At 45.5% G+C, this 8,861-nt stretch overlaps 1 long non-coding RNA gene across 1 annotated transcript; it reads left to right on the top strand.

Annotated features, from left to right (window-relative positions):
* Window positions 1-14: 14 nt before the first annotated feature.
* On the top strand, window positions 15-8,742 carry LOC115304075. Its single transcript, XR_003914312.1, has 2 exons — window positions 15-519; window positions 8,109-8,742. It is a non-coding gene; the product is annotated as an uncharacterized LOC115304075 (long non-coding RNA).
* The last annotated feature ends 119 nt before the right edge of the window (window positions 8,743-8,861 follow it).

Raw genomic sequence — 8,861 nt, forward strand, 5'->3', positions numbered from 1 at the left:
GCCGCAAAGGGCAACACGCCCTTTCCTGCTCGGCCCCTTCCCTCCTCCCACCCTCCGAGCGCCACCGTCCGCGCAGCGGCGCTCACCCTTATCTACGCGGGGCCCCGGGGGCCTGGAAGCCGCCACCCGGCCCGCTGCTCCCCGTACCCGAGAGCCCGCGAGGGAAGTAGGGGCTGCGGGAAACCGACGAGTACGGGGTGTGAAGGAGAGCCGGGGGTCCTGGAGTAACCAGCAAGGGGAGGCGCCAAGCCGCTTCGGAACCTGCGAGTGCTTTCCACAAGCAGTCTCTGCCGCAACCTCCCCGGCACCCCCTGCGCACACGCACTCTCCTGCACGCACACACTCCGCGCGCGCGCGCACACTCTCACGGACACACGCGCGCGCCAGGCCACCCTCTGCCCCCATGCTTGCTTCTCCCTGAAGCACAGGACAGCATTTGGGTGAACTGTCCCAGCCCTTAAAACCAAATCCCAGCTGAGCCGCAGCTACCCAAAGGTCAGCTCGTCGTAGAGCCTGTAGGTATGTTACCTTTTTATATATATGTTATCTCCTCAGTGATGATGGTTAACAGGAATCTTCCAGTTATATTTAAGCAAAGCAAAGGAAAAGTCCAGTGCAAGCTAGAGCGCATGAACGGACGCTGTCTGGGAAAGACTCCTCACAGAAAGAAACCCAGGACAGCTTAAACGCATCTTTTTAAAATAACTTGTGACGCCAGTCAGTGAGAAACATACTCAAAAAATACGCTGCATGGGCAGGCCCGGCCCATCAGGTGGGGAGGCGCCCTCTGGTGTGAAGTCATCCTTACCTTTGACTTGGTGATCCCAGATAACAGACCACAGGCTTTCCAGCTCTGGTGCCTCATGACTTCCCTCCACCCTGGTCTTCAACCCCTGAGCTCCCAGGGCAGAATTCCCGACCTCCATATGGATGGAAAAAGTGAAGCTATTAGAGCAAAAAAAAGCAAAACAAAAAAACAAATTCCATGCAAGGTAATAGCCCATATATAAACCACTGACCAGGCTTATACTACAGATGAGGAGTAGATCCAACCAAGACCACAGAAAATCTCAAGGAGTGGGAATTTTTGCGCCCATGCTCAGGACAATAATATTAATCCCAAAGGAACAGGGACTGCACAGGCAAAAAGCTAAATCACAGAATATCAAACTCAAGGAGTGGAACGGAATCCTCTCCTTTGCTTTTATGTGGGCCTGGTCCTTATATCTAAGTACACCCACTGCACACGTCCCACGCTTTGAGCACCCTCACCCCCAACCTGGGCTTCCCCTCCACTGTACTAAGTGTGCACTTTAAAATCAGCCACTTTTTTGAAGGGTCAAATCCAGTGACCCGTCATTAACCTCGTGTCTTTTTGATCTCCCTGCAGTGTCCTGGCCTACAGGCCTTCTCTCTGCCTCTCTGGCCTGCTCTGCTGACCCCCTTTGTCCTTTGAGGACAGTAACTAGATTCTTCCAACTCATCATCTCTCATTACCCCACGGGTACTGCCTTCTGACTTGAACCTGGAAGGTCCAGATTTTATGGGGCCTGAAGTTCGTATAATTCTTGAGGGAGCTTTTAAAAGAGAAATAATAACCCACACACACAACACTAGGTATGTGTCCTTGGAAGCGTCCAGGAGAGTAAGGGTCAGAAAACTTGAGCTCCAAGGCAAATCTACTTCTGATTTCACCTCTGTGTCATGGACTCTTAAATCCATATTGTCTCTGTAATATCTCAGGTCCAAATTCAATGTCCAAGGGTCAATTCATCTTTCTCTTAAAACTTGCACTCTTCTTGTCTGCACCTTTTACTTAAGACATGATTTTTCTAATTTACAATCCAGGGGAGTCTGATTTTTATTTCAGCTCAGGTTGTGATCTCACAGTTCCTAAGATTGAGCCCTGTGTCGGATTGGGATTCTCTCTCTCCTCTCAATCTCCCCCCCGCCCCAGGCTTCCCCTCCCTCCCTGCTCCTGCTCTCTCTCACTCTTTTTCTCAAAATAAATAAACATTAAGAAACAAAATAGGGGCACCTGGGTGGCTCACTTGGTTAAACAGCTGACTTTGGCTCAGGTTATGATCTCACATTGGTGAATTCGAGCCCTGAGCTGGGCTCTGTGCTGACATCGAGGAGACTTTTTGGGTTTCTTTCTCTCTCTCTCTACACCTCTGCCCTCAAAATGAATGGATCCGCTTTAAAAAAATAAAGTAAAATAAAATTCACAATCCCAGCTTTCCTCTCGCTGTCTCTTCTAAATTCCTTATATCTAAATATTTGCCAAATTTGTTGCTCTTTCCACAAGGCACTTCTCTTACATCTGTACTTTGTATCCACATCCACTAACACTGGTTAGAGGAAGGAGGAGCCGATACTTGCTATTGGCCGGGTGTCCGGCATCACACTTGGTTCTCACAACAATCCTAGAAACCCTCCATTCTGCATTTTCTAGCTTCAAGAAGTTGGACTCCAGAGTCTACTCCCTTGACGTCGTACAGGAAGAAAGCGGCAATCTTCAGTCTGACGCTGGCTGCGTCCTTCCCTCCCTCCCCCCGCACCCCATCCATGCCCTCTGAGTGTCCTGTTGTGCCCAAGCAGCCTTGTGCACTGGCCCTGAATGTGTCAGCCTTAATTTTTGGCTCTTATGTTTTTTAAAGTTCATTTATTTTGAGAGAGAGAATGTGTCGCGAGTGGAGAAGGGGCAGAGTAAGAGAGAGTGCTCGCCTTCCACTCGCCGAGTTGAGGAAGGACAGATAGAGGGGAGAGACAGAATCCCAAGCAGGCTCACGCTGTCAGCCTGCAGCCCAGAGCCCAAGGTGGGGCTCACTCTGAGGATAGGGAGATCACAACCTGAGCCAGTATCAAGAGTTAGAATTTCAATTGATGGAGCCCCCCAGCACCCAGGTGTCCCAATTTTTAGCTCTTATTTTATATGGTGTGCAAATTAGGTGGCCACAAAGTAGTTGAGGGGCACAGAGCACCAGTCTGAAATAGAGTCAATGTCTCTACGGGATTTGAGTCAAGGGCAGCAAATCTGGAGTTTGCTCTTCATCTGTTCGTATGCTGATTGTTAGACAAGCCCTCATCTCACCTAAGTTTGTGCTTGGGAATTAGGTCTGCTGTTTGTCTTCTGTTTCCCAGAAGTGGCAGCAGCCCTGTATGGGAGGAAGGCTGGAAAGGCTCCTGAAGCCAAGTGCGCCCTGAGTCAGCCCAGCCCCTGGAATTTGTGGCTTGGAGGAAGCTGCTGTTTGGCCGAGGGGACATCGGAGGAGCAGTGAGTGTGGCCAGAGCGCACTTTTCCAAGCAAGCCCCCATCTCTGCAGCTCGTTCTAGCTTAGTGTGGCCCAGGCCACGGGCCTCACAGGTGCTAGCTCCAACCCTGCAGAAGACCTCTGTGTGCAGTTTGCTTTTCCGTCTCTCCAGACTTTTCCTTTGCAGATGGGCTCCTTTTCCTTTGCTCAGTTCAGTTTTTTCTCTTCTGGCTTCACTTTCTCAGCCCTGAGAAGCTTTAGGTTTCTCCTACATCAAGCATTTTGTATTTGAATCTGTCATTAGTAGCCACTAAACGAAACCTTCAGACCAAGATGAATCAAATTTCAGAATCCATTCTTTAAAAAAAATTACTTTCAGTTGGAAAACTGGCTTGTTTGCTTAAGGAGTTAAGTCTAATGCATGAGCTGACTTCATGGGCCCTCTAAGGAACCACAATGGACACAGTGAAATAAGTCCTGTCTGGCATAGGATTGAGACATCAAACTAATTTTTAAGTCTCTTTCTCTCTCTGATGCAGACTGAGATTTACTTAATCTTTGTCCTTAAAATATAGCTGATGAGATCAGTTGTTCAGTATTTAGATGGTAGACTCTTAAAATTGGAAACTGCAAAAGAAGCTAACTCTACTGACTCTAGAGTTAAACAGACTTGCAGACAAATACAAAGAGTCACCAACCCTTCCAGTAAGAGCCATTTCTAAGAGAAATCGCTAGACCTTGTTCCCTTCAAAGGTTGAAAAGTGTAAAATAATAAATTCAACAGAATTGTTGCTGTCACCATGAACGTAAACTTGTATCACATATCTTATTGGCAAAATGCAGACACTGGGCTGCTATAGTTTTCTAAATACTTTGAACTGAGCCGATGTTTTCTTGCTGCAGGCTAAGAAAGGCAGATAGTAAGTTGTTTTTAAGTGTAGTAAATACTGAATGGGCTCTGATTATGAAGAGGGAGAAACTTTTTTTCTGGGAGCTAAGTAGTGATTTCTGAAAGTTTTAAATAGAAAATGCTTTCACATGTGATGTTGATATCCATGGTAACATCAACAGGCATTTCTCTTGCCAGAAGCAAACACAGGTACTTGGTCAACAACAAGGCCTGATTTGAGGATAAGAGAGGTTACAGAGAATCCTTACCAACATGCAAGAATGAAGAAATTAGACAGCTGATGACCTTTTTCTCCTGCTGTCTGTTTCCTTAGAGCACGTTGTTCATTTGCTTTTTAAGGTGTGTGTGTGTGTGTTTTGGAGACAGGGATGGAAGTGGAGACTAAGGTAAAAGAAATAGTGTACAGTACACATTACTAAGGTCTCAACCAGAAAACCTTCAGCTAGGACTGGTCTTGGCTTACAGTTGATACAGTGCTTAGAAGACTCCTCAGTATTGTATGTAAATGGAGGGTCTGGTTGTTACAACGTTCAAATTTTGAGGAGAAAAATACCTTTAAAATGTAACATGAAAGTGTATGACTTCTTTCCACTAACCATCATCAAAAACAAGTATGTGAGTCTCAGTAAGAGAATTAAGTTTAAGAGGCCAATTTCTTTTGCTACTGGTTTTAACTGTTTCAAATTGTTTACCCTTTGAAGAAGTTAGAAGAGCAAAGAGTAATTTGAAACCATAACACTCACGGTACAGGCAGTCAGCAAACAGAAACTCAATGAATCAACAATATTGGTATGTGGTGGTGGTGGTGATTGTGTGTGTGTGTGTGTGTGTGTGTGTGTGTGTGTGCGCGCACGCGTGCTTCCCTGGGGAACTAATATATGCACATCTTGTACAAGATGTAGGGCATATAAAGGGGGGCAAAAGGACATGTGGTGACTTAGCAGTTTTGTAAAGTCCTTTTTATTTTCCTTGCAAATTGAGTTTGTACTTAGTTTAGGGACCAATTATGCACAATACTTTTGCACTAAGCTTCTATTTGTAATAAGATGGTAAATACTTCGGGTATGATGGGAAATAATAAGACCCGCCCCTAACAATTAGCATCTTAGTATCACTTAAGCCAGATATATAGAAAGAATTCAAATGGACCATTTTTGGGGAAAGACAGTAAGCCTTTTGGTGGAAATCCCATTCATTATTCACGTTTTGACAGGCCTCGGCAAAGGTGAGCCTTTGACAGGCTCACCCAAACACTCAGCATCACAATTAGCTCAGATTTGCATCTCTTTGTGGGCCTGACCAGGCTGACGTTGGGGTTAAACCCTGGACTTCTCAGTTCATCTTCACTCCTAACTCCTGGCCCCTCCAGAATGGGGCTCTTGTATTTACTCTCACTCAGAGAGGTGATATTAAACATTCGGCCATCTGTAGTTTAAAATAAATGAAAGACATCACCCTCACATTTCTAAGTTGCTTTTATCTGGTGATTTTTGTGCATATGGTCAACTTTTGTGTGTTAAACTGTATATTGAACTATAAAATGGTGGTGATTTTCAGGACAGGGCTCCAGAAAAGAGCACATAATTTTGCTTTTAATTTTTTCAAAATGTTGCTGATATCCGAAATTAAGCCCTAGGTTCTTTCCCCACTGCACCCCTTTGTGGAAGGCACTGGTATGTGGACTTCTGAATTTTCTGCATTTTGAATTGTGTCGTGTTTCCCGTGGGGTGATTGCCAGGCACTGTCTCTCTGGCGTCCTTTTTACACAGGGGCAGAGGGGTGTGGGCAAACACACAACTGAACAAAGGACTTTAATTTACACCGTGCCATGGAATTATCTTTATGTTGGAAATTGTCCTTCCACTCATCCCCCAAAAGGAATTTCTCTTCCCAGGGAAATTAAATACCATCTCACTGTAGATTCTTATTTTCCCCAACTTTGGGGTCACAGAAACACATTACATGTATAATTTCAAGAAGAGTATAAATAAGGGGAAGCAGAGAAAATGCTAGATGTTCATACATCTTCATTTCTCCTCTACCCTCTGACCCCCTTATCAAAGATTTGAACATATTTTCTAGCTTTGCATTCTTTCCTTTATAAGCATGTCCTCCTCACACTTGGTCTCAGTAGGGAGACTAATTTCCAAGGGCACTTACTTGCCTGCTGGGCATAGTCAGGTTAAGCCTTGGCTACTGGAGGGGAGGCCAGAGGAAGGAATTCTGCCAACAGCTTCACTGCACAGGAGCTCATAAAAAAGGGGGCCCCCTGTGATCCTCATGCTCATGGTACAGAGTCTACAGAAGTCACTTGATGGCTCAAAGACCTTTGCCCTATGTGACAGGCTAGGTAGAGTCACCATAAAGAAACCAGAGGGGCTAATTCAAGAAGGCTGGAACGGGGACAGGGGGGTGAAGGGGCAAAGGGGAACAGTGGAGATTATGCCTCACTACCAAATTTTTATTGACATCCAGATTAAAAAGTTTTTTTAATGTTTATTTTATTTTTCAGAGAGAGAGAGAGAGAGAGAGAGAGAGAGAGAGACAGAGCACTAGCAGGGGAGAGGCAGGGAGAGAGGAAGACACAGAATCCAAAGCAGGCTCCAGCCTCGGAGCTGTCAGTCAGCACAGAGCCTGACACAGGGCTTGAACTCACAAAACCCGAGATTGTGACCCAGGTTGAAGTCAGTGCTTAACCGACTAAGCCACTCAGGCGCCCCTGGCATCCAGACTTTTAATAGTTTTTAAAAGTTAATCAACTTTTAGGGTAATTTCTACACCCAATGTGGGGCTCGAACTCACGACCCCAAGATGAAGAGTGGCATGCTTCACCAACTGAGCCAGCCAGGTGCTGCGGCATCCAGGTTTTTAACAAGTTACATGTTCGACTTTAGCCAAAGCTTTTGAGATTTCCAACAAAGACATTTTTGCATGCGTGTGTCTTCCATGCCAAAATAAGCTGATTTCTTCATCAGGCTGCGATCATCAAGACTCCAATAAAGGACTTTACAAGGATTGTGTTCAAATTCCCGTGACCATGAAACATTTATGCACCCCAGTCCTTGGGTGCCTACTGATAACCCACAAATTTTAGCAACAGATAGTTATTAACTCATTAGTTTTTTTCCTTCTCAAAATTGGGAGCACTAAGCTTGGCCTCCAGATGGTCATACCTCCATAAGGTCATATATTAAACTGCGAAATCTTCTGACCAACAATTTTCCCTTGAGAACTGAATAACCTGGAAGCCACAGACAAATTCTGCCTCTTTGTCCAAATTCACCCTAGTTGGTAAAAAGGAATTGAGCAGTCTTGAATGACTGGTAGAGGAAGGAAATGCTAAGATTCAAAGCCTACAAAGAAATAGTATTGTACTCATATTTCAGATGTGATTTATGTGAGGTTTAGTTTGACAACATGGATTAGGCCATTTTCACTGACCCAGCTGGGTGGCGGGGTGGTAAACTGTACCTTTTTACACCCAACACGCACACATGCACAAGACATTCCAGTTTGGAGCTGAAGGCTGGTGGCTTGCACGTTCAACAATAGCATGATTGGCACACTGGTCCCTCTCCTCCCACACCATTCAGTTCCAGGATTTGTACAGACTTTCTCCTCATGAAATCAAAAAGTTTGAGGGGTGCTTGGGTGGCTCAGGTCATGATCTCACCGTTTGTGAGTTTGAGCCCCTTGTTGGGCTTTGTGCTGACAGCTCGAAGCCTGGAGCCTGCTTCGGAGTCTTTCTCCCTCTCTCTCTGCCCCTCCCACACTTGCCCTCTGTCTCTCTTTTTCTCAGAAATAAGCATTAAAAAAAATTAAAAACAAGTTTGGGGGCAGGGCTGTTTTATTAATCTTTATATCTCATAGTATACACGGTCAGAACTCTGACAATGTTTGGCTAGTCACAGTGTCTGTCAACTAAACTTGGTTCTCCTCACCAGGAAATGACACCAGTGGGCCTCATCCTTCAAACTGCCAGAGAGGCTCCAGCAATGGAATCGTCATTACTGACAAAACCGAATGCCTTTTGAACACAAGGAACAGGGAGAGCTAGAGAGATGTTCTGCCCTCAGGAGGCTTCCCCAATCCAGAAAGGAATCCACCAGGTCAAGCTCTTTGAAGCAGAACCTAAGAGCACACAGAGAGAATGGCCAGTTATCATAACATTTTATGATGAACCAAAGCCATGGAGGCACGCACAGGCCATTCCCATGAAACCTCTCAGAAGACATGGTGACGATTCACAGAAAGCCATGTGGCCGGTGCCTGACTGAAAAAACTTCCAGCTCTGATACGGTTTGCAGAGAAGACTGGGATTGAGTTCTGGCTTCTGAAATCGGGTACCGAGGGTTGGGAAGCAAAGCGCTTAGCTTGGACTCTCCTCTCAGGGCTCCACCAGAGAGCGGTGGGTTCCTGATTTCAAATGACAAGAGACTGAGCATGCCCAGGTAAGCCAGCTGTCCGGCGCTGTCACTGCGTGGGTAAACTGCTTCCATAGGTGTGTGTACAGGATTCCAGAGAGGCTACTGGAAGGAAAAGAGACACTAAAACAATGAAAAGTCAGCACACTAGTAATTTAATTATTCATGAAGTTTTTCTTAATTAATTGGTCTCAGTGATCTCAGATCACTATGAATGAACAGAAATTCACATAAAAATGAGCTAAAAGGACTAAACAGAAAGAGCTCTTCCTA

This window comes from Suricata suricatta, chromosome 1, assembly GCF_006229205.1.
Source record: "Suricata suricatta isolate VVHF042 chromosome 1, meerkat_22Aug2017_6uvM2_HiC, whole genome shotgun sequence".
Lineage (NCBI taxonomy): Eukaryota > Metazoa > Chordata > Mammalia > Carnivora > Herpestidae > Suricata > Suricata suricatta.